General features: G+C 38.6%; 1 pseudogene; it reads left to right on the top strand.

Moving 5' to 3' along the window:
* Positions 1-5243: 5243 nt before the first annotated feature.
* LOC132103790 (uncharacterized) lies at positions 5244-15907 on the top strand (annotated as a pseudogene).
* Positions 15908-26306: the final 10399 nt, after the last annotated feature.

Below are 26306 nucleotides of genomic sequence, written 5' to 3'. Positions count from 1 at the left end.
GACGACTGGTGCGCTCAAATAAAACCAAAACACAACTAAAAGCCCAGGCCTGGTCCTCTCTCGTCCTTCACTGTCGTCGCTCCAGTTTTATATCCTTCCATCTCCTACGTGGGACTCGAGACCGGCGGTGGGTCGCAGGTGACACTGATTTGCCCAATCATTGCCGGCCTCACTCCTTGTTCCCACGTCCCTCGGCCCCGCCCCACTCGCCACAGTATAAATAACCTTTTACACAGAGAAGAGAGAAAACTCCTCACATGATCGTTAAAGGTGCTCTAAGTGATGTCATACATTTTTTAGGCCAAAACATTTTTTGTCACATCCAGCAAACATCTCCTCACTATCCGCTAGCTGCTTGTCCCCTGAACACACTGTAAAAAAACGGGGTCTCTCTAGACACCACAGGCTCCACAAACAACAAGAAAAACAAACTGGGCTCACCCGCACCACAAAACATAAAAACTGTTCCAGCCAATAACTGACAAGAAAGATTTGGGGAGTGGGGTTTGGGGGGTTAGTGCACGGATGAGGAGGAGGAGGGTCTAGCTAGCCTCCGTTTTGTTTGACAACAATTTGAACGTCAACAAGAAGTTACGACTCCCGGCATTGCTTAGAGCACCTTTAAGTTACAGAACATCTGTCTGTTTACTTAACAGATATAGGTGTCATGCCATAACATATTTTTAATACGACTGACTTTATATTAAATGTGAATTTAACATTGAAAGTCAATGTGATATAAAAACTGCTAATAATCTTTCATTGTTCATAAAGAGAACAAATAACATTTACATTATCAAAAATCATTTTCGCTGACAGTCTAGAGTTCAGTCACTCTCAAAAACTCCCATTAAAATCACTGAAACTGTTAACACTGTGAAATCAATATCTTATTTACAGATTCGTACACACATCTGCACTTTGTTGTTTCTGACGAGAGAATTTGCCAGAAAGAGGTATTCAGTCAGTGAGCGAGTGAAGGAAGAACCGGAATTTTAGCGATTACTCATCTGAACACCTCTGATTGGCCATTGCATTCATAAGTGCATCAACGCATCTATCTCTAGCTCAGCGTCAGCCAGCGAACACAGATCTGAATTTAGCAGCTGACTCGCTGAACGTTCTCACGCCGGTGTGATTTTATTAATATTAATAAAATATTAATCGGCTATTTTTTGTCTTTTGGAAGCTGCATTCAACTTGGTTCCCTTCTGTTATAAGGAGAGGGGGTAAAATCTTTGCGTGGCAGGGGGAGCTGCCACTCGACCAGTCACGGATATATGCGCCTGCCACTGCGTTATATGCGCCAGCCACTCGACCAGTCACAGATATATGCTCTTACCACTGCGTTTATATGCGAACTTACACATATGTAAGGTTTAAAAAAAAACAAAAACAAATGCAGCGCGCGTCTCGTGCCTTTATAGCATCGCGCCGGCCATACCAGCCACACGATCTCTCACTGTTTACATCTTTCAGACACTCCTAATGATACACGAGAGCACACAGACAGTGCAATACAGATCTTATTTACCTATTTCTCATCTGTATCTTATTTTTATTTGCTCTTTTTACCCGTATGGTAGTGGCCGGTGCGCGCTCTTGGCTCTATTAGAAACGCGCCGGCCACTACCGGCCATACCAGCCACTACCGGCCACACCAGCCACACAATCTCTCACTGTTTTCATCTACCAGACACTGCTAATGATACACAAAAAAGCACACATACAGTGCAATACATATCTTATTTACCTATTTCTCATCTTATCTGTTTTTTTTAATGTGCTCTTTATACCTGTATGGGAGCGTGCTCGCGAAGCGTTGCACCAGCCACACGATCTCTCGCTGTTTACGGCCACTACCAGCCACACAATCTCTCACTGTTTACATCTACCAGACACTGCTAATGATACACAAAAGCACACATACAGTGCAATACGAATCTTATTTACCTATTTCTCATCTTATCTGTTTTTTTTATGTGCTCTTTATACCTGTATGGGAGCGCGCTTGCGAAGCGTCACACCAGCCACACGATCTCTCGCTGTTTACGGCCACTACCAGCCACGCGATCTCTCACTGTTTACATCTTTCAGACACTCCTAATCATACACGAGAGCACGCAGACAGTGCAATACAGATCTTATTTACCTATTTCTCAACTAAATCTTATTTTTATTCGCTCGCTCTTGGCTCTATTAGAAACACGCCGGCCACTACCGGCCATACCAGATCATACGAGATCTCTCACTGTTTACATCTGTCAGACACTCCTAATGATACACGAGAGCACACAGTGCAATATAATTTCTATTTCTCACCTTATCTTGTTTTTTATTCGCTCTTTTGACCTGTGCCGTGCCGATCTCTGACTGTTGCAGCTGCCTGATACTCAGATAGACATTCTGAAGAATGATTACTCCATTAAGTTTTGTATAAAGTCTTTTTTTAAAGTCTGATTCATTTTGTGTAATTGTATATTAATTTTAATCAATGTTTGACCAAACAATACCCTTGATTTAATAAATAAGAAGCATATAGAAGACATATAGCCTATAGCAATAAAATCGTGACATTGTTTCTGTGCGATCACTTGCATTGTGCGTTCCTCACATGCATGATAAATATACAGGGTGCGATTTGCCGGGGGGGTTGCGTGGGATTCCCGCCTTACTGGTTAATGTATCCCTGCCTCTACTTAATTATTTTTATCCCGTTTTATCCCGAAGTTACACAAGGTGTTTCACTCAATTGAGGCTAAAGCAAAGGTTTTTTGATTAGCCTACTCACTCACTCTTGAGTGTCTGGCGCGAGTGATTTAAATTTCAATGTAAAGACGCATTTACGCACGTCTAGAGGTCCTGAGTCGCGAGGAGTTTATCGTGGCACGGGCGCGTCCAGTTCGCGCGAATGAGGCAAATTGACTAATACAGATGCTGTCTTTTCTATCATTTCACTGTAGCTCAGCATCGCGATGTAAAGTTAACGTTATTACTTTAACAGCAGCAGTAAAACTGTTTCTACCGTGATAGTTTAACTTTGCAATCCAGCAGAGGCTGATTTAGAAGTAGCCTCGCCTATTAAACTAAGCGCTGTAATGTGAACCATCAGTGCGATAGAAAAAATAAAATGAATAGGCCTATGAATAAAAATGTTTCAAAACACCCACAAATCCTTTCCACAAATCGCACCCTTATATAGGCTAAGCTAGAAATGTCTATAGCCTACTCTTTTCAACAATTCAAAACGAAAAGAAATAGGCTATATTCTCACATTATGGAATCCATATTCAATGAGCATTTCTCTCCGCACGTTCACTACAAAGATGGCGTCCTCAGCTTGTCCACTGACACAGAAATCATTTTGGGAATGGGTGGGGGTGGGGGTTGTGTCACCCCGTTACTTTGAAATCAGCCACCCCCACCTAGTGAACACAGGTAACATCGACGACCCCCACCTTCAGATGCTATATCTGAGTTTTTTATTGGTTGAATTGGATTGGCATTACATCCAACAATCGAACTGGTTGACAGCAACAAACAATGACGATGCATTTCAAGGCTCACGGTGATTTTCCATCCACCGTTTTTGCGTAAGTACACCTGTTTTTGATACAGCTAGATGTTTTGCATGCAAATTCGTTATTTACACATTTTATTGACGCCATTTAAACTTGCCATTGATTACCGTTAGTCATAGGCGCCGACTTATGTTTTTCTCCGTGGGTGCTCAAGGGCGCACGCCATTTAAAAAATAAAAAAAATAGACAAACAAACACAACAGCGTCACTTCTCAAAAATACAAACAGGATTGGAGATGAAAAGTTTAACTGACACATAACCGCTAATGCGTTCAGCTTCTTGGGAAATTAATGTTTTGTAAATATTGATTAAAAACTATTGCGAAAGGACAGCGTTTCCATTAACCGATTGTTGCGACTAAAATAATGAGTTTCTGGGAATGTCTACCTCATTTATGTTTCGAGGTTTATTTTGATAGTGGCATGGCTTTTCTTTGAGGTTTCGAATCCATTATTCATATAGGCTAAAAAAATGTTTTTTTATTTTATGTATTTAACAAAGAACTCGTATTCTGTCCAAAAGTAGGCTACTTTTGTGTCCATTAGTTTTTCCTCTTTTAAACCGTATATAGGCCTATACTTGAGCAGAAAAATGTTCCCATTTAAACCCTGTTACGAACTTTAAGGAGTCTAGGGAATGTACCGTAACATTTACATATTAACGTACTGCTGGGTATGAAATGAGGTGGAAGAACATGACAGACAAAACTTTGAAAGAGAAAAAATACTGGACGTTTATTCACAAAAAGCCAAAGCCACTAGATCCAGTAAAATAACAATAATAATGTGCGCTATGTACAAGGTGAAAATGTAAACAAACAAACAATAAAATGGGAAAAGAACGAAAGCGGCGCCAAAGGAAAGAACAAAATATAAGAAAACAATCCTTAATCTAAACCTAATCTAACCAAAGCAAAATGTAGAAAATAAACCGAAATCTTCAGTGCATCCGGCACCTTAACTAAACTGTCTAACAAAAACAGAAATACAATGTGTGGCGCTCACTTCTTACCTAGTGTGTCTATACAATATGTACAGTGTATATCGCGATATACTGACCTGCGTTCTCTTCCCTCTGTACTACCAGCTGTTACTCAAGGTCTCATAGCGAACGAATAACATAGACAACACATCAAGATCAAAGCACATAGCTTATTATCTGAGAGGGCACTTGTGGTGGATGTCGATATATCAATATTAATAGGTTTGGCTTTTTTTTTTATAACAAATCTGTCCATTTTAGTCTGATTAATGATTAGTGATTACGGAAAGCAGTAAATGATTACATACTCGCACGGCACTGTATAGTGGGGGATGGGACGTTTTCAGAAACGCTGTGATTGGTGGATAGGATATGGAACATGCATGCGACTGGTTATGTCACTGTCACTGACAACAACATAACCAATCACAGTGTGGCAGACGCTTCATAGCGCCAACTGCAATGTTTAATTTTAAATAAATGTAGCCTACTGGCAGTCTGGCACTGGCACACGTGAGTGCTCATTTTCCGTGGGTGCTCGGTATTTTCCGTGGGTGCTCGAGCCCCGGAGCACCCACGGTATCGGCGCCTATGCCGTTAGTTGCTTTAGTTAGTCGCTACTAAATGCAAAGTTATTTTTTTTAAAGGTTTTAATGACTGAAGTGTTGATCATTGACGCCATGGAAGGTATGCAAACTAATTCAACATTTGGTAACACTTTATAATAATAGATAGCATATGTTTAACGCTTTAGATTACAGCCCGGAAAGTACTGTGTAATTAAGATGAATTTTCAATGTAACTTTCCATAATTGTAGTGTACCTAGTACTTGCATGTAAGTATAAAGTGAACAATATGTAAATTTTGGGGAATAAAGAGGTAACAACCAGGAGAATAAAAAAATATTTATACTTTAAGTATTATAGAACTCTATAGCCCTGCCGCTGTAGCTGTGTGTTGTGCGCGTACCCTGACGTGCACACCTCTCCAAAAATGTAACAACAATAGGCCTACAATACAATTTTATTTGTATAGCACAAAAACAACTAGCGTTTACCAAAGTGCTTAACAATGACAAAAGGACAACACGTATTCTACTACTATGATACAACAAACTTACATATTTGAGAGCAATTAAGCGAGAACGTAACTTTTTGTTATAATTGTGTAAACGTACATACTGTATAGGCTTTAAAAATATACAGGATACATATGTTTAAAAAAAATACTGGGACATATACTTTTGTTCGATGTAGTTACAGGGTAAGTACAAAAAAATACATGCACAATCTAATATCACTGATTCAGATTTTTTTTAATTCCACTAATTGTTACCCCTTTATTCCCCAAACTTTACAAATTGTTACCTTATACTTACATGTAAGTACTTACAGGTACACTATAATTACTGAAATTTGACTGTAAAATCACATTAATTACACAGTACTTTCCGGGCTATAATCTAAAGCGTTACCGATATGTTTACTCAAAATCAATTTTTCTTGGTTGATTTATTCATAGATATCTATTTCATTTTCAGCTAGGAAGTTTGAGTTTGTGACTCAACAACAGCTTTTAAGTCTGCAAGGAGATCAGGACTTTAGCTACTGCAGTAAATCAGTAAAAGCATCCAAGGATCACATAAACCTAAAACATTTCAGATTTGCTGTCCACTTTAGTGCTGGTGGCGTGAGTAAGTAAAGAATTTTTAAAATATTTGTATATTGTTTTTATTTACATAAAATATATGTAAAAACCATGTCATAATGCTGATTAATATCCATAATATTTATGATCCATAATTTCCTTCCTTTGTAGAGAAGTTCTCAATACCATGTTACTGTCCTGACAGAAAGAGTGGGATAAGGAGCCACTGGCACTGTTCAAAGTGTGACAAAATAATTATAAGATCATTCGATTTTAAGGGGCTGTTTACACCTGGCCACTTCATGTGTTTTCTCAGATCGGAAATTTCTCAGATCTGATTTATCAAAACGGTTCCATTTACACCTGGTCACATGAATGTGTTTTTGCAAAACGGATTTAAATCCGATCTTCAATTCCCGCGCTATATGCAGATTTAATGGAGTGCACATCACCGAAAGCAACAGATATGAGCTGCATTTTATTGATCATCAGCTAAAATTTCAAAATCAAAGACCGCAATAAGAGAGAGCGGCAACAGCACTGGTAAGATCATTTCGTTTCTCTACTATTAATGATGATGATTGTGTGTTAAGCGTTCGCGACTTACTTTCACTTTGATTTGCGATAGTTTCCACGTTGGTTAAATGAATATATGCTCAGCTTCTCATCTGGTGGTGCGTGTTCCAGTAGCGTCGTCATATCTGGCTATAACATTACATATAGCCTATAACACGCCCTCACACGTTTATTTTTTTAGCATTTTGGGGAGGAGTACAATTTACATATGTGGTTTTAACAACCAGATGCATTTACACTTGTCTAGTTTTGTCTGGAATGCGGCCCAGACCACCTCCTGAAGTGGTTTGAGCGATCGGATTCAAATCCGTCTCAAATGCATTTCAGAGGGCATTTACACCTGGTCTTTTCATGATTGGATAGCTATCCGATCTGAGAAAACGCATGAAGTGGCCAGGTGTAAACGGCCCCAAAGTGTCACTTAAAAAAAACATGGTAAGGTTATTTCTAGCTGTGAATTGTGTACTCTATATTTTAAAATGCTTAATTTGTCTTTTTGTCATTAATTTTTGTTTTGTTTTTGTGTTGTGGAAACAACAGGTCTGGTGATAGCTGAAAGACCCTCAGGTCAGCACATAATACATAAACATCCTACACAGTTATTCTACATCAATATAACTGCAATAAAGTTAAAAATATCATAATGTTATTTATCATGATCATTTCTTAGATCATGGAGAACCCTGCCAGGACACCCCTGTTGATCCAGTCCAGAAAGGGAACTTGTTCTGCAATATATGTGAGATTCATTTTAGCAACACATCTAATTACAAAAGACATGAAAGACAACAGCATGGCAAGAAGGAATCAATGTTGTGTATAGATTTTTTAAATGGAATCTATGTAACAACAAAGGAGTCCCATGGGGTGAGACTACCCACACATGTGCAAAAGTCTTCAGTAATTAGTTATTTTGCTTGTGAAGTGGAGTCATGCATGGACTTCATGAACATAGCAGCAAATAGTGGAAACCCTAGGAAGGAATGCTTTCACTTAGAAAGGACTAAGAAAGCAACATTGTATAGTCCCCCAGAAGCACTGTGCAATGAGTCCTTGGATGAGATGATAGAAAAAGGACTGATTTCCAAACCCAGACAAGAAAAATGCATATTGTTAAACCAGAAGGCTTGCTCTGAGGATGTTGACACCGACTTTCCGATTTTCTGGGGTGAGCAAGGGCTCTCTGAACGTTATATTTATTTTTCTGTGTATACTGGCTAAAAGGACAATTGGTGTAGGCTTGGACGAACAATCTGCACCTTTGACAGTAAAACTGGTAAATGGCACTGCAGGTGCAGAGGCACAAAATACCGGATCAGTTGTACCCATCGATATTTGTCCATGTGGTGGCTTTTTCAAGAACATCCTCAGCTGCTACAAAATGCAGTGGGCCATTCAAATGAGGAACTTGAAGATATGGAGGAGAATTTCAGTGCCACAGATGACATCCATCAACATTCAGAAAATTCACATAGTGGTATCATCACACAGACTAACTACTTTTGGAGTTCAAAAAGAATCCCAGAGGAACTTCCAGTGGATTTAACCACAGAAGTAAAGCCCATTCCAGAACATTTTGAACCTCAAGATCTAGAGTGCCCATACTGTCCTGGGCCATCTCCGCCAAATCTTGAAGACAGCCTACTAATCACACGACAAGCAACTGTTTACGGCATATTCAAACAATATAAAGGTAGGATGAGTTCTGTAATTTATTACATGGTGAATAACATTATGTTCTTATAAAGGATGTAAATTAACAAATTGCATTGATTTGTTGATTTATTTTATTTATTTTTCATCTAGGTGTATCTGTCTATGCAAAAGAATGTCCTGTCTGCAGAAACCTGGTCAGGTTTCAGGAATATAAGAGTGGGTTCCACAACTATAACAACAGAGTGTTCCTGTCAATCCCCTTATGCTCTTTTCTGACAGCTGGAATTTCAGTAAGTATGCACATTGCACAAACTTATTATTTCAATTAAAATAATTAAAGGGCATATTTCAAGATATTTAAACAGGTGGTTATGAAAACTGTTGATTAAATGTTTACAACATTATAATATTCACTTTCCACAGAATCACATTGCTGTGGGTCGCATGATCAGAACAATGGAATCCCATTCCTGATCTAAATTGCCCAGTCAATACTTTAAGAAAGGCATTTTACCATTTCTGTGCACTAAGACAGTACTCATACAATTTCTTTTGCTACCGATGTGGACACCACCCATCCATTGTCATAGCAGATGCCAACTGGAAAGTTGCATTAGATTTACCAGGTGAGTGTAAAATCTGAACAAAAAGCATAATCTGTAGAAAAAAAACAATTATGCATTCACCTTAACACACATTCACATACAGTTTATCAATCCCCTTTTTACGTTATAATTTCTAGTCAATCTCATGAGACGCCCAGACATAGAAAACATCGGCCCCCAGGACACTCAGGCTAAGTTGGCAGCAAGATGGGAGGACCTAGAAAAAGAGATCATTGCCATTGGATTTTGTGATGGTAGCCATGAATACCCTTTTTAATTCTACTATTGACTTTAATGATAACAATGTATATTAACAATGTGTTACATTTGTAAAAAATTAGGGTAAAACTATATTTATTGTAGTTTTGTAGCTGTAGTGGCAAAATGAACTGATGTTGATCAAAAAACTTATGTTCCTCAGATTCATCTAACAACCCTTACACAAGTCCGCTGACATATTCAGCATTTGCACCCTGGATTGGGAAACACAAGAATTGATGACAAGGTTCCAAAAACTGTAATCAACAAAGGTCTCTCTCAAAGTGAAAGGGTGAACTCTGCATGCCATGAAGGCCGAGAAGTTGATGAAGACCAGATTTTGCAAATACTGGACTCAAGATCGGTAAGATATTTCTAGCTTCACAAAATTCACATTAGCAGCATGCCATGTATAATGAGTGCACTAGGCTCACCCGCTCATACTTACCGGAGTATTAGACGCACTTGTAGCTAATTACCTTCTTTGAACTCAAACTGAGACCCCACATGCACATTTATTAGGGGAAGTCGTGGCCTAATGGTTAGAGAGTCGGACTCCCAATCGAAAGGTTGTGAGTTCGAGTCCCGGGCCGGCAGGAATTGTGGGTGGGGGGAGTGCATGTACAGTTCTCTCTCCACCTTCAATACCATGACTTAGGTGCCCTTGAGCAAGGCACCGAACCCCAAACTGCTCCCCGGGCGCTGCAGCATAAATGGCTGCCCACTGCTCCGGATGTGTGCTCACAGTGTGTGTGTGTGTTCACTGCTCTGTGTGTGTGCACTTTGGATGGGTTAAATGCAGAGCACAAATTCTGAGTATGGGTCACCATACTTGGCTGAATGTCACTTCACTTCACTTTTATTCTGGCTGGCCTCACTGAAGGAATTCTGGACTCTTCCTCTCAGCTGTCTTTGTAAAGAACTTTAGTAACCTGTGATTAGCATACCTGAATTGTATTCACTGTCTTTTAGCTAAGTAATGATCCTGTGAATTATACTTACCTGATATGATTTCCTTCTCAATCCTCTACAGTTTTACTGTGTAATATTCCTCTTCATCCCTGTTGAGAGAAATGTGTAGTTAAAAGACCATCATTTTACATGTGAAAGACTTTGCATTATTATTCAAGATATTAAGAGGGTGTACCATAACATTGGTCCCACTTTACATCAGATGGCATTTACTATTATATAATTAAATTTAAATGAATAACTTTGATAAAATGCAGTTATTGTTTACATACATATTTTTAAAATTTAATTACATTTTAAAAATACCAGCATGTAATTACATCTATTATTACACTGTTGACCAATCCATTATACCTTAACTTACTCTTAAACCTAAAAATACCACCTAACCTGTCCTAACTTTAACTGTATCCCACCTAAATAGCAGCAAAAATGTTTTGCAATACAATATGAACTTAATACTATATATATAGTATATTGTACTTAGTTTTTTGATGCAAGTACTAAAGTAGTTAAGGCCACCTAATGTAAAGTGGGACTTTTACATTTATACTGACCTTGAAAACCTACCTGCCTTAAATTTTTACATAATAAATACAATTTGACCCATTGAATGTTCTTTAATAATCTTAGTTTTTTCCATTATCATTATCCTTCTGAGAAAGTAATACAACCCGAATTCCGGAAAAGTTGGGACGTTTTTTAAATTTTAATAAAATGAAAACTAAAGGAATTTCAAATCACATGAGCCAATATTTTATTCACAATAGAACATAGATAACGTAGCAAATGTTTAAACTGAGAAATTTTACACGTTTATCCACTTAATTAGCTCATTTAAAATTTAATGCCTGCTACAGGTCTCAAAAAAGTTGGCACGGGGGCAACAAATGGCTAAAAAAGCAAGCAGTTTTGAAAAGATTCAGCTGGGAGAACATCTAGTGATTAATTAAGTTAATTGATATCAGGTCTGTAACATGATTAGCTATAAAAGCTTTGTCTTAGAGAAGCAGACTCTCTCAGAAGTAAAGATGGGCAGAGGCTCTCCAATCTGTGAAAGACTGCGTAAATAAATTGTGGAAAACTTTAAAAACAATGTTCCTCAACGTCAAATTGCAAAGGCTTTGCAAATCTCATCATCTACAGTGCATAACATTATCAAAAGATTCAGAGAAACTGGAGAAATCTCTGTGCGTAAGGGACAAGGCCGGAGACCTTTATTGGATGCCCGTGGTCTTCGGGCTCTCAGACGACACTGCATCACTCATCGGCATGATTGTGTCAATGACATTACTAAATGGGCCCAGGAATACTTTCAGAAACCACTGTCGGTAAACACAATCCGCCGTGCCATCAGCAGATGCCAACTAAAGCTCTATCATGCAAAAAGGAAGCCATATGTGAACATGGTCCAGAAGCGCCGTCGTGTCCTGTGGGCCAAGGATCATTTAAAACGGACTAGTTCAAAGTGGAATAGTGTTTTATGGTCAGACGAGTCCAAATTTGACATTCTTGTTGGAAATCACGGACGCCGTGTCCTCCGGGCTAAAGAGGAGGGAGACCTTCCAGCATGTTATCAGCGTTCAGTTCAAAAACCAGCATCTCTGATGGTATGGGGGTGCATAAGTGCATACGGTATGGGCAGCTTGCATGTTTTGGAAGGCTCTGTGAATGCTGAAAGGTATATAAAGGTTTTAGAGCAACATATGCTTCCCTCCAAACAACGTCTATTTCAGGGAAGGCCTTGTTTATCTCAGCAGGACAATGCAAAACCACATACTGCAGCTATAACAACAGCATGGCTTCGTCGTAGAAGAGTCCGGGTGCTAACCTGGCCTGCCTGCAGTCCAGATCTTTCACCTATAGAGAACATTTGGCGCATCATTAAACGAAAACTACGTCAAAGACGACCACGAACTCTTCAGCAGCTGGAAATCTATATAAGGCAAGAATGGGACCAAATTCCAACAGCAAAACTCCAGCAACTCATAGCCTCAATGCCCAGACGTCTTCAAACTGTTTTGAAAAGAAAAGGAGATGCTACACCATGGTAAACATGCCCCGTCCCAACTATTTTGAGACCTGTAGCAGAAATCAAAATTGAAATGAGCTCATTTTGTGCATAAAATTGTAAACTTTCTCAGTTTAAACATTTGCTATGTTATCTATGTTCTATTGTGAATAAAATATTGGCTCATGTGATTTGAAAGTCTTTTAGTTTTCATTTTATTAAAATTTAAAAAACTTCCCAACTTTTCCGGAATTCGGGTTGTATGACCTGTTTGCCTTTTTTGCATGCCAGAACTTTTTTCCCCCATAAACAATAATAATATATTATAATTTCTCTACAGCACAAAAGAGAAGACCTGGTGAATGCATGCAATTGTCTTGGAGTGTCTTCAACTGGCTCGATAACAGATCTTATGAACAGGCTGGAGGAACTTCTCCTTTACAAGGAGATTTACCCCAAAATGTTCGTGAAGCTGAAGAAAGCTGGAGGTAAGATATTGGTATTCCATGTCATATACATTATTTTGTGCAGGGAATTGTTCATGCTTTTCTTGTTTTATTACCCATAATTATGCAGAAAACATTTGCATAATAACATTTCTGTTATTATAACACAGGTGGAGTGTTACATATGGGCTTCACCCATGGTGTTGTATATTATGTATCACCATTATGGTGGCAGTAATCTGCACGGGACCAGGGGTATGCTCCCCTAAGTTTTAAATATCCACCCACTGTGTACATCTCTGACATTGCTGGACATGTTGCCAGACATGTGAACAATTGAACACAGCAGAGATTCTTCCAGCCAAATGATGGACGGGTATGTGCACCAACAGAAGCCAACATATCACTTGCAGCTGAAGGAAAATTAACTGTAGATCTTGAGTGGATAAAGAACATCAGAAGGAAACCAAGATTTGCAGGAAAAGCCAAAGAAATGGACAAGTTCTCATATCCACACCCTGAGACTGGGACATCAGACTGGTACTCATTGTATGACAGATTTCATCAAAAGAAAAACAGAAGCGCCCTGAAGAGTGACTACGTAGCCTTAAAGTGATCCCAGACCTGGCTTCTCTGATTAATTCTGCAGCAGCAGAACAAATAAACACAGAGCTTTCATCAAGCCGCTACTCACTGTGCCAAATGAAGGACACCCATTACATGTTCTCACTGCGTCTCTATTTTCACCTCCACAATGAAAAACTCAATAGCTCCTTCATGAAAGAAATGGAAAAACAAAACACATCAGAGGCCATACGCATCGGATTAAATGGCAAACTAGTATGTGGCAGAACAGGTAAGAATGTGAAAATTTAAAATGACTTTTACATAAAATGTAATACAGGTTTGGCACTTACCCCTGGTTTCACAGACAAGGCTTAAGTCTAGTCTCAGACTTAAATGAATGTTTGAGCTGTCTTAACTAAAAGATATCTTGAACTGACAATTATTAGAATCAGTGTCATTGTTTTGTCACAAGATGCATACTAATTATGTTGTATTCTAGGGCAGTTTCCTCTTCCAAGGCATTTTGATAAACCCTGCTTAATGTTCCATACTTATCTAAGATGTACTCCTGACTTAAGTTAAGCCATGTCTGTGAAACTGGGCCATTATGTATTAATATAATGCAACTATTCAAAATTAATTCTAGAAACATACACAAGAAAAACTGACCAAGAGTCCAGAAGTCCTCAGGGTCCAGCAAAAGAAGACAGTTCTACTGTTGATTTTTACCAGTTTTCAGTGTCATCATGTTTCCAGTTAATGAAACAAATAAGGTAACGTGTGCTCGTTTTCAAAGATGAAGACTAATTTTATTTATATATATATATATATATATATATATATATATATATATATATATTTTTTTTTTTTTTTCAATAGGAAAATAAAAATATTAACATAACTTTTTCAACCTTAGGACAAAATCTCACATCTCTATTCTGTCGAGAAGAGAGACACCACTGTCATTGCTAAAATCTCTTACTACACCTCATTGGAACTACGTGACCTGAAAAACCTTTTCCCACCTGATCTCTTGAAAGACACCAGAATTTGGATGCCATGGCTGACTGATAATGTGAGTACCAATTATTATGACTAATATTAGTTTAATTTAATCCAATTGATAAACTCATTAGTGAACTGTTACTTATCTAAAATGTGATGTTAAACTTTTAAGACATGTACAGTAGATATTGAAACTCACATCACAATTTCTACAATGTATTTTCATATTGTGCTTTAAAGGCAGTGAATTGTCGGGTTGCACAAATTGCAGCAGAGACCCAGGATGTAAGTAATTACTTCAGAACATATAGGCCTACTTTTTTCACACTACTTTTCATAAAATATTTTTTTGTCAATTTCATAAAAGTTAATCAATTATTCCTAATGGTGTAGTGCATTTCCTTTATACAATTTACATGTAATTTTGTTCTATCCTCAGTGTATAGCCTTGACGACTGACACATTCATTTTGTGGCATAGGGACTGGCTTGCTTCAAAAACAGTTTCAGATTCTCATTTGAATATTCTTGAGGTACTGTACAATTTGTAAAATAAATATATATTAAGCTTTCCTGCATGTTTCTAAATGTAATGACACAGTATAATGTGTTTCCTATTTCTTTCATTACAGAATGATGCATAGAAAATTCTGTTTACAAGAATTATTGGTGGCCCGACACCAGAGAGAGGATGCCACTTCATTCTTTGGGTAAGTTCAACTCAAGAAGTGTTAGTCACATAATGAGGAAAATAGATAATAAAGAGGCTGTACAGAGAAATAAAATTTTGTAAATAAGTCAATTTAGCATTTGTAAGAGTTGTAAATTAGCCCTTTATTGAATTCCTTCTACAGGTTTTTGACAAGACAGCAAAACAAATAAGAATTTATGACAACACACAGCACAACATTGACATTTCAGCATCAGACATGGACATTCTGAAGTACGATCCATCATTTATTTAATATCTGTATACATTTTAAAATATTGAATAACTTGGTTGCCTACTTTACATTAATTCTATTTCACAGAGATGTGTTTAGAAATCTAGACTCCCTGGAAGGGTGGACTGTGTGCAATCCGCAGCAATGGCAGAGCAATGATGGAAGTAACTGTGCTGTTTTTGTTTGCACAGTAAGTGGATGGAGATTTATTTTCAATAATGTGTACATGAATTAACATTTATATAATAAATACAATGAGTCTTCAATCAAAAATTATTTACTAGTACACTACATTATACAAGGCGCTTTACATTTTCACAGGCTGCAGAAATGGAAGCAAAAGGTCTCAACATGTCATCCGAGTTGCTCCACACTGAACAGTTGATTCACCTTAGAGTTTACCATGCTTCGCGTTTGGTTGAAAATATACAAACTGAGGTAAAGGAGAGTCTCAATTTCTAAATTAGATCATGCTTCTTTTTCTATAAAATGGATGCATGTATGGTCTGTCTAGGGTCTAAAAATTTTGTAAATTATAAAATTAATATTATAATTACTATTTTGCTTAAAATCATAAACTAGTTTGCACCTCTTCTGTTCTTAGGACTTTACACCAAAGATGACAACTTCCAAAATGAAACTTCACACCAAAGATGAGGCTGAAAACAGATGTTTGGCCCAGGAGATTGGTGTTTGCATTTTTCAAAAAACCTTGAACAAGTAAGTGACCATACTGCATTTTACCATATTATACTATATAGATTGAATATTTATTTAAATGTGCATCTTGTTTTGTCTGCAGAACCATGCATCCAGATGTGAAGACACTGTAATGGATTCAGTGTGACATTTGTAATGAGTGGCTGCACTATGACTGTGTTGGCATACATCATACAATGGTCACAAAGGACATGGCATTCAGCTGTGGATGTGACATTGAAAAGTCATATCCTTATGAGAAGTATGCACTTTATATTTCCAAACAAACTTCACTAACTACATTAAAATTCATTTAAGATTTTTCTAACCATCCCATTTCTTTTTAGAGAACTCTATCAATGTTGAAGCAGGGATTGGTGGTAGACGTAGTGACAGATCAGGAGATAATGGTAAACAACATGAATACTTCCTCACACCAATAACTGAATAAATGTGACTTGCCTTTTTTGTAAGGTGAATCTTACAAGTGAAACAAATATATATATATATATATATATATATATATATATATATATATATATATATTTGAATTGTCACACAATTAGAGAAATAATATATTTGTTTCTCTTGTTTCAAAGAGATACTGAATGAACCCCCATACAGTTATTTCATTACTGTATGAAATTAATTAACCATTTCCTCACATTGTAGGAACTAAACAGTGGCTTGACAAGTGGCACAATAAGATCAAACAGGATGTTTTTGCATAAAAATCCAACATTTGCCCCTAAGCTGAAGATGAAACTTAATGAAAGGATTTCTTTTTTTGATGAACAACAGGTAAAACTATTTTATAATTAACAAACAATCAAGTAACTTTTGTAGGAAAACCCACAAATATAAACAATTATTTACTAACATTTGGAAATAAGCTACACTTCAGATAAAACAAGTATACTTTAACAACGTTGAATGCAATGGCTTTTGCCAACAGACAGAGGGGATCATTGATAGACGTCAACAAGTCACAAAGATTTACATGAAAGAGATAATCAATACATCCTACATTTTGGAAGTATTAACTCCTGAGGTAAATTTGATAATTTTGTTCACCTATGACTCACTTCATGGGTCATCATGTAAATAGCCGTTGTTGGGAACTCAGAAACGAAGACCAGGAGACTCTTGGGTAATCTTCAGCAGGATTCTTTATTGAGAACGCTCTGCGTGGCGCTGCAGTCATCAAAAGTCTAACTTGTCCTTAAGACATTGTAGTTTTTATACATTCAAGTGGGAGGGATCCATACCGTAAACAAAGCATGCAAATTGAATCAGGAAAATGTCAGACACTGTAATTTTCCCAGCCTTGATCTCATCAGCATAACAGTGTCATTCAAATGCATAGGTGCTAATTCAATCAGTCTGGCAAGACTGGTGAGGAAGAGCACAAAGACAAAAGGTCATTATCTCAGACTCTTGATTTTCTTGATTTGATCTTCTTGGATATGTCAGCTTTATTACCTACTATTATATTGGAACCTATATTTAACATTTTATAAATTTGTAATCCCACAGTCCTCCCGTTGAGAGTTCTAATAACTCTCACATAATAAAAATTTAAACATTTAAAAGTTCATTCTTGTAACCTGTGATCGTTACAGGCACATAGCACTTGCTCTGTGTTGATTGTCTGTAGTGACGAATGGCATGTTGACACAGAAACAAACATGCAGCTAGGGACTGTCTTATGGGTAATAATCTTTTCTGGTCGGAATTGTCATTTCCTCGTGATGGGCATGAGTAAGTTGTTGAATAAATCACTTGATACTGTGGACGCATAGATAGTACACCAGTAGTAAGAACAACAGCAGAATTGCTATTTCCTTGATCCACAGCCAGGGTTTACCTAACAGGTTTCCGAACCATGACGAATTGTCTTCAGTCATCTGGTGTAATTTTGATGAAAGTTCAAGAATGTCTTGTTGAATTTTGTTCAAGTTCTCTGTTGGATCCAGTAAACCGGTGTAGCACTCAGGTCCGATAATGGTACATGCTCCCCCTTGCATTGCAAGAATGTAATCCAAGGCAACTCTGTTCTGTAAGATCATTATCTTGTGTGAAGCGAGAGTGTTTGTGATGTTACCCAAGGCCAAAGCCGTATCATTGGCCAGTTTCTGTACAGAATTCGATAAGCTTCTGACTTGATCCAGGGCTTGCATGACACCATAAGATGGGATTTAATGTTCCAAGAGTTCTGGACCACCATGTTTGTGCACAAGTGAGTCCTGGAATGCAGTGATCTTCTGTGTTCGTGGTAGGAGCTGAATCACTTAAATGTGGAATATTTTGAAAGGTGGTATTGCCTGTTACCTGGACTGGAGTGGATTTCACATTTTCTCTGACTGCAGGTAGGGCATAGACTAAGGTGCACCTGCCATTCAACTTCACCGGTAGCACACTATAGATTGAGGTTCCGCATAGCCAAAACATGCCTGCTGGGGGGGGAATCCTGCACCATTGGTTCACATTAAATAGCTTAGGGAATGATCGAGTTTGCCTAATACATACTTCCACATCCTCATTCTTTTGTCGTGTGGATGATGAAATTTCTGTCTTCAGTGACATTCCCATTTTAATTATGAAACCACATGCAGCACTGGGAATTTTCCCCAAATCTTTAGAGTCTAAGGATAGCTGTTCAACACACCAACTAAATGTCATTGGTAAGAGTAAGTCTGTCATAACAGGTGTTGTTGAGGTCAAATTGCAGGACCTTAAACCTGGAATGCAACATGGTTAGGCTTGAGGAACAGTCACGTCATGACATGTGCTTTGGTTAAAAATTCCATTAGTGACAACACCAAATAGAGTGCAGGTATCACAGTCAGAAATGGGGTGTGCTACCCATGGGATTCCTGCTCCTACAGAAGGTGGATGTGGCATGCAAACGTTCTTTCCAGCAAACAAGGAGTTTCTTGACATATTCATCAGCTCTAAGAATATGTTGTTTCTGGAGTCTATACTTTGTGCGATGTCCATCATGATTACTAGTATGGCAATCTTGATCATGTTGATGGATGACTGAAGTTCCCGTGTATGATTCTCTGCGTTGTGTATTTAATTTATTTATTTTTTTCTTCCATGACAGTTGGCTCGGTTGTGGGTCTGGTTGTCTTTTAAAAGTGGTGTCGTCATACACAAGTGAGGAGGTTGGTGTGTATGGGCCTCGGGACAGCCATCAAGTGGTATCTGCACAGAGTAAGAAAGAAAACACAACGACAGAGCAGCATTTGTTGTAAAAAAAAAAAAAAAAAACTGTAAACACTAGGGTTGTATCCTCTGGTCGATTTGAGTCTGCTATTGTTGTTCCTTTCTTTCCCTATTTCTTAATTACTGCGACACCTAAAGAACAGTGAGGTAAGGATGGACTAGTAGGTGGGGGAATGCCTAAAAGGGAATCTTCACCGCAGGATTGGCCCCCGAAGCCTGTTGCATTCGGTTCTTTCCTGGGCTCCTCAATGGTCCATGTGTCCTATCCTATCCCTGTAGGTGGAGGAACAACTTTACAGTGTGAAACATGAGTCCATGTCTTCCTTCCCTGACAAAACACTGCAGCTGCTGTAATCAACATCACTTGATGTGGTCCGTGCCACTTAGGCTCTAACGGCTTGTTTCTGAAAGACTTTATCATGACCCACTGACCTGGGATGATTGTGTGTCCCCCTTCTGGTGGAGTCTGCCAACATGACTCAACTCTCTCTCTGGCACTCTGTACTGCCTTTGTGAGGTTTTCACAGTAAGTGATCAGGGCATCTGAGTAGGGCTGGGCGATATATCGAATATTAGCGATAATATCGGAATAATTTTGACGACGATGTACAATTTGAATATATCGGGAATATCGAATACTTTCCCAAAAGAACGCGCCGAATGTCCAAAAAAGGAACCTGTAACTGCTGACTGCTCTACGCCCCTCTACTACGAGAGCTTTAATGATAGCGGTTGCCAGATAACAAGAGTTTAAATCTCCGAATCAGAGCTACAAGGATACATTTTCTGCCCGGTGTTTGCTTATTTTAAGCAATCTGGCAACCATGCGCACGTGCTCACTCCTCATTGCGGAAGAGCCGCCGACGATAATCTGAAAACACTAACAAGCTGGAATTGAGCGATCTAATGAAAGCGTCTTTCAGCCGGTCTGTGTTCTGTCGTGAGATCTCAACTGTATTGTTTGCATTTGTGATCGCAAAATAAATGCACTTACTCGACCGCTGATGTTTGAATAGAGAAACATAGGCTATGGCCATTTGGAATTACTATTGGGGAATTTCACTGATATGTTTACCAGTTTCCATAATATAGACGGAGAGAATGCAAAAGTCTTTGGTATTTATTCATTTATATATATTTATATATAAGAAATAGCTATGTGCTTCAGCAACTAGCTTCCCATCTAAGAGGGTTTTTAGTGTCAGTAGGAACATAGTTTCATGCCACAGAGCTTCTCTTAAAACTACAGACAGTTGACAGACTTGTGTTCTTAGCTTAAAAACTTGTTAAAAAAATTAAAATAAAATACTTATCCCAGTTGCATAGTTTAAATTGTGAATTGCATGCACTAAAAAGTTGACAGAATGCACTTTCTGTAACTGTTACTTAATTTGCACTGCTTCAGTTACATATAGGCCTACATGTATTCATTTAATAAAAAGCAGTAAGTGATCTCTTGGTCTAGATTTTTTAACTGCTTAAATTAGCTGTTTAATCTAAATATTTTTTTTTGTTTTTTTTAATGGGCAAAAGAAAATCATGTTTTATTTTTTATTATTTAAATGCAAACATATCGAGATATATATCGAATATCGTAAAAATTTTGACAATATCGAGATATCATTTTTTTTTGTATATCGCCCAGCCCTACATCTGAGGCTATGTGTACATCAGCATTTCTAAGATCAATCACACCTGGCATCTGCATTGGGCGTCCTGTAATAATCTCATGAGGGCTCAGTCCTACTGATCTGTTAGGTGACGCTCTCATACTACACAATACCGCTGGCAGTGCCTTGACCCATTGTACTCCTTCCTGGTGCATTTTGCTTAGCCTGGTTTTTATAGTTCTGTTTGCTCGTTCAACTTGTCCTGATGCTTGTGGCCTATAGGAGCAGTGAAGATTCCACTTAATTTTCAACATTTTAGACACTTCCCTCACTACCTGTCCTGTGAAGTGTGTACCTTGATCTGAGTCAATGCAATCTGGTAATCCCCATCTGGGAATGAAATCAGTGACTAGACATTTAGCAGTATGTGCAGCTGTAGCACGCCCTGTTGGATAAGCTTCTAGCCATCTAGAGAACTTGTCCAATACTACCAAAACATCAGTTTTTCCCTTACAAAGAGGCAATGATATGTAATCAACTTGCAGGTGACGAAATGGTCCTGGTGGAGCTGGAGTATGTGTTGCTGCTGTAGCTGCTGCTGGCACATCATTATTTTTTTGACATGTAACACATCTCTTGACTGTTTCGGTTGCTACATTTCTGAATTTTGGATTCCACCATTGATTTGAGAACCTGTGATTCATCGTTGCTGGACCACTGTGACCCAAATTGTGTATTTGTTGAGCCAAATATGGCAACAGTGATTCGGGAGCGACATACTTCCCCTGTTTGGTCCAGCATCCAGATGAATCCACTGTGGCCCCTTTGTCTAACCATGTCCATGCTTCATATAGAGGAGCGTCTTTGTACAGATCAATAATTGATTTAGGAGGCAGAATTGTCTTCTGTGCTATACTATCTGAACACACTTGTACAGTTGCATAGGAACAAGCCTGTTTAGCAGCTACATCAGCAAGAGTATTACCTTTAGCTTCTGCAGTTAGTTGTGAGATGTGCTTTCACTTTGATCACCGCTAATTTCTTTGGAAGTTTCATGGAAAACAATAAATCTTTTACTAATCCAGCATGCTTGATGGGGGATCCAGCAGAAGTTAGAAACTGTCTAGTTTGCCAAATGACACCAAAATCATGAACCACCCCAAAAGCATATCTGGAATCAGTGTAGATATTTGCAATCGATCCTGAAGCTAGCGTGCATGCTCTAGTTAAGGCTACTAGTTCTGCAGCTTGAGCTGAAAAATGATCTGGAAGACGGCCTGAAGCTACAACTTCAGTGGTGGAAGTTACTGCATAACCTGCTCGTCTGTTTCCCTCAATGACTTGAGCTGAACCATCAACAAACAACTCCAATTCTGCATTCTCTACGGGAGTTTCTTTTATGTCACTCATAGCTGCGTATGTAAGCGTAACACAATCGTGAGTTATTTCACCTTCATCCTCTAACAAAACTTCAGTCATTGCAGACATCATACATGAGGATGGGTTTGTTACTGGTGCACGTTGTAAAACAATGGTCGGGGCTGTGAGAGTCGTTAACCAATTTCCCCAGCGAGAGGAGGTGACAGAAGTGACTTTTGCTTGATTCATTAGTGCGGACACTGCATGAGGACATCTTACATTTATAGTCTGTCCTAGCACCATTCCTGTTGAAGCCTGAAGAGCTAGATGAACTGCCTGCACTGCTCTAAGACATGGGCCCATGCCTTGAGCAACTATGTCAAGTTTACATGAATAGTAATGAATTGGGCGTAAACTGCCCCCATGATCTTGCATTAAACATGCAGTCATAAAGCCTAAGTGTTCATGTACATAAAGCACAAAGGGTTTATTAGATTGTGCAATTCCTAATGCTGGTGCTTGACATAGTGCTCTCTTTAAATTATTGAAAGCTTTGAGGTGAATTTCTTCCATACAAACAGTATCAGAATCTTTAACCTGGCCTTTCAACAAGTCATAGAGAGGCTGAGCAATTGAGACATATTCTTCAATCCAAGGTCTACAGTAACCTGCTGTTCCTAAAAATGATCTGAGTGTTTTAATGGTCGTAGGTGGAGGTATGGCTTTGACTGAAGCGGCTCGATCCTGTCTAATAGATCTATTTCCTGCACCAATTGTTTGACCCAGAAATGTGACTTGGTTTTTAGCAATTTGAGCTTTGTGAAAGCTACATGTGTGTCCTCTTTTCTGCAAATAGTCCAACAATGCTGCCAATTCAGTTTGATGTACCTCGTGATCTGTAGAGCCTACCAAAATATCATCGACATATTGAATCATAGTGGACTGTTTTACTGGACATTCTGGGTCACACAAATCACGTCTGACAGCCTGATGGTATAAAGTTGGGGAATTCTGAAATCCCTGGGGCAAACGTGTCCACTGATATTGTTACTGTAAAATTACTGTAAAAGCTAACCATGTCTGGCTGTCAGAGTGCAAGGGTACAGAAAAGAATCCATTAGACATATCAATTACAGAAAAAACCTTACAATCTAATGGTAAGCCATTACAAATTGTAGATGGATCTGCCACTAGGGGGTGATTTTATCAATATGTTTATTGGCTTCTCTGTAGTCTATGGTGAGTCTCCATGTCCCATTAGATTTCTTGATGGGCCATATGGGTGAGTTACAGGGACTGTTTGTTTTAACTAGCACTCCTTGCTTCAACAATTTTTCCACAATAGGTTTTATCGCCTGTATAGCTTCCTTACTGATAGGATATTGTTTGGTAACAGGAGGTGGCGTTCCTGTCAATTTGACTGGTTCTACACCTGTCAAAATCCCACAATCATCTTTGTCTTTAGCCCAAATTGGATGATTCTGTAAGAAAGCATACTCAGGAGTTATTACATTATTGGTAGAAACTTGTGCTGATGAAATCTTTATGCTAGCAGATTCTGAGGACATGTCTAAAGTCAGATGTACTTGTCTGAGTAGATCCATGCCTAGAATTGCACCTGTATTTAATGGAGAACATAGCAATTTTGTAGTCAGAGTCTTTGGGCCTAATTGTACATCTATGGACGGGGTTTCATACAAAACAGAATCTTCACCTATTACACCTGTTAAACAAAGTTTAGTTTTCTTGTATGGGATGTTTAAACCTTCAGCCAATTTTATAGGAATTACTGTAATTTCTGCACCTGTATCAAGCAAAAAGTCAATCTCTTTCTCTTGTATGCTACCTTTCACAAAAATTATTTTGTCATTGTGATGGATTACAGGGTAAAGGTAGCTACTCACAGCCCCAACAATTAGTTTTTTTCCTGTTCTTTTTGTGCTTTTAGAAGAACCTGAGCGAGCTGTCCTAAAGTTTCTGTGGTCAATGTAGGAATTACTTCAGGATTGTAGGCGGGCTGAGAAGGAGCAGAATTATGCATAACATTTCTTCTACTATCTTTCAACTTCTTTCTACACTCTTTCTCCCAGTGACCTGATCTTTCACAGTAATTGCATTTGCCTTCTCTTTTAGGCCATCTATGGTCATGTTTCCTTGTGCTAAATGTAGCTGCTGCTGCTACTCTCACTTTTGTCTTAACATCCTCATCTCTTTCCCATGTAGCTAAACTGTCTAGATTACTTCTGAGAGTTTTGTTAGACCAAGTGAGATCTAGGACTGGCAAGGCTTTTCTGTACTCCGCTACAAGGCCATCTGACGAGATGCGTACTAATGGTCCCTTGTCATCTAGCACACTTTCATCATCAACGATCCCACTGTACGTTACTGCTGACTGACAAAATCTTTCAGTGTATTCACTCACAGTTTCTTCTTTCCTTTGCACGCAGTTAGTGATTCTAGACCAGTCTATTTTGGGTCCCATAATATTTTTTAGAATTTTCAAAACACCTTCCCTCAAATCGCCTTTACTGACATGTTGTAATTCAGAAGTAACAGCAGACTCAAAGGTGTTGAATTCAGATTCAGTTAGAATTTGTGACATTAGCTGTGTGACTTCTGCTAACGACATGTCGTAGAGACGCATTTTGCTGATTAATTCTCTTCTAAATTCAGAAAAATGTGTGCGTGCTGAGGGTAAGCTCTGGGATAGTCTCTCTATATCTTTAGGTCCTAGAACTTTGGTAACAGTTTGTACCTGGACAACAGAGGGGTTGGGAGCAACACTTTCAGTTCCCTCAATTCCCTGAGATCTCCTCCTAGCGCCACATACCTTAACAGAAGCTACAGGCACATCAGTTACTGACTGGATGGCTACATCTGTTTCAAAGAAAGTTTGTAAATCAGGATAAATGCTATCAGTCTGACTAACTTCTTCCACATCAGTTTTTGCTGCAGCTTTGTTGCGGTACAATTTCTTCGTCAAAGAGGATACTCTAGCTCTGAGCTCTTTGTTCTGTTCCTCTAGTTCTGAGTTACGCTGAGACTGTTGCGTAGCTAGCGCTAAGGCAAATTCTCTGTGGCAGCAAATAATGCCTTTCAAATTGTTCTTGCGAATACATGCTCCTAGTACCTTTTCACACTCATCTACAGACCATGTTTTGTCTGGATGGATATCATATTTCTGAGTTAGTTCTTGTCTAACTTTCTCAGTGACTATTAGGTTCATTTGCACACCTAACAGTGATTTGAATTTGCTATCAGACCACAAAGGAGTCGCGAGACCACCTTTTTCAGTTGTGGGGATAAATCTAGCATTCTTTCTAAACATCTTGTGAGTTTCCTTTTTTTACCACACAATCAAAACACTAAAACTTCTCTGATCAACAGAGAGTACCAAAAATTAACAATTCTTCTCTACCGACACAGAGGATAACACAAACTTCTAGCACTTTACGCTAAACTTCCCTGCCTAAACAGAGGATTATTTTCATCTCTAAAATATAATTTTTAGAGGGTAACTTAGTTAACCAAACCCTACAGCTGTCTGTTAACTCTTCTCTAACGGCGCAGAGGATAACACATTTTTGTTCTGGTCTTAAAGGTTCTTTTGGATAGAGGTACACTCACCAACCATTGGTTGTACAGAAAGATTCAGTCTGGAATGAAGTCAGATCTTTGTTGAGATTGCAGTTTCTGAGTCACGTGGTGAGGTACCAGGGAATGGCCGCGCCGTAGCAAAGCTCCGAACCCCGTCAACCTAATGCTGGTTTTAAACAACTTAATCTCCCCAAAACAACACATTACTGAACGGTGGTAACTTCTTAAGTCACTAATCTTGATATCGATGTAAAACATATCCATGGGGTCCAAGAAGAAGAGTGTACAAACTCGTTTGCCTACAGTTACGGTGGGTGATGCTAATGTTAACTCTGCAACAGCTAGCAATACCAACGCTAACCAAGAAGAAACCCAGAAGATGGACATAAGCGTTCTGTTTGCCGAAATGACTAAAATGGGTGCTATTTTGAATGGTGTTGCAGCAGATGTATCTTTTATTAAGTCAGACATGACTGAATTAAAAAACGCTGTGACTGCGACCCAAATACGGATGAGCGAGGCCGAGGGACGCATTTCGGATGTGGAGGACAAGGTGAAAA

The sequence above is a fragment of the Carassius carassius genome, chromosome 24 (genome assembly GCF_963082965.1).
Source record: "Carassius carassius chromosome 24, fCarCar2.1, whole genome shotgun sequence".
NCBI lineage: Eukaryota > Metazoa > Chordata > Actinopteri > Cypriniformes > Cyprinidae > Carassius > Carassius carassius.
The sequence above is the reverse complement of the archived record's forward strand: the minus strand, read 5'-3'. Positions and strand labels throughout refer to the sequence as shown.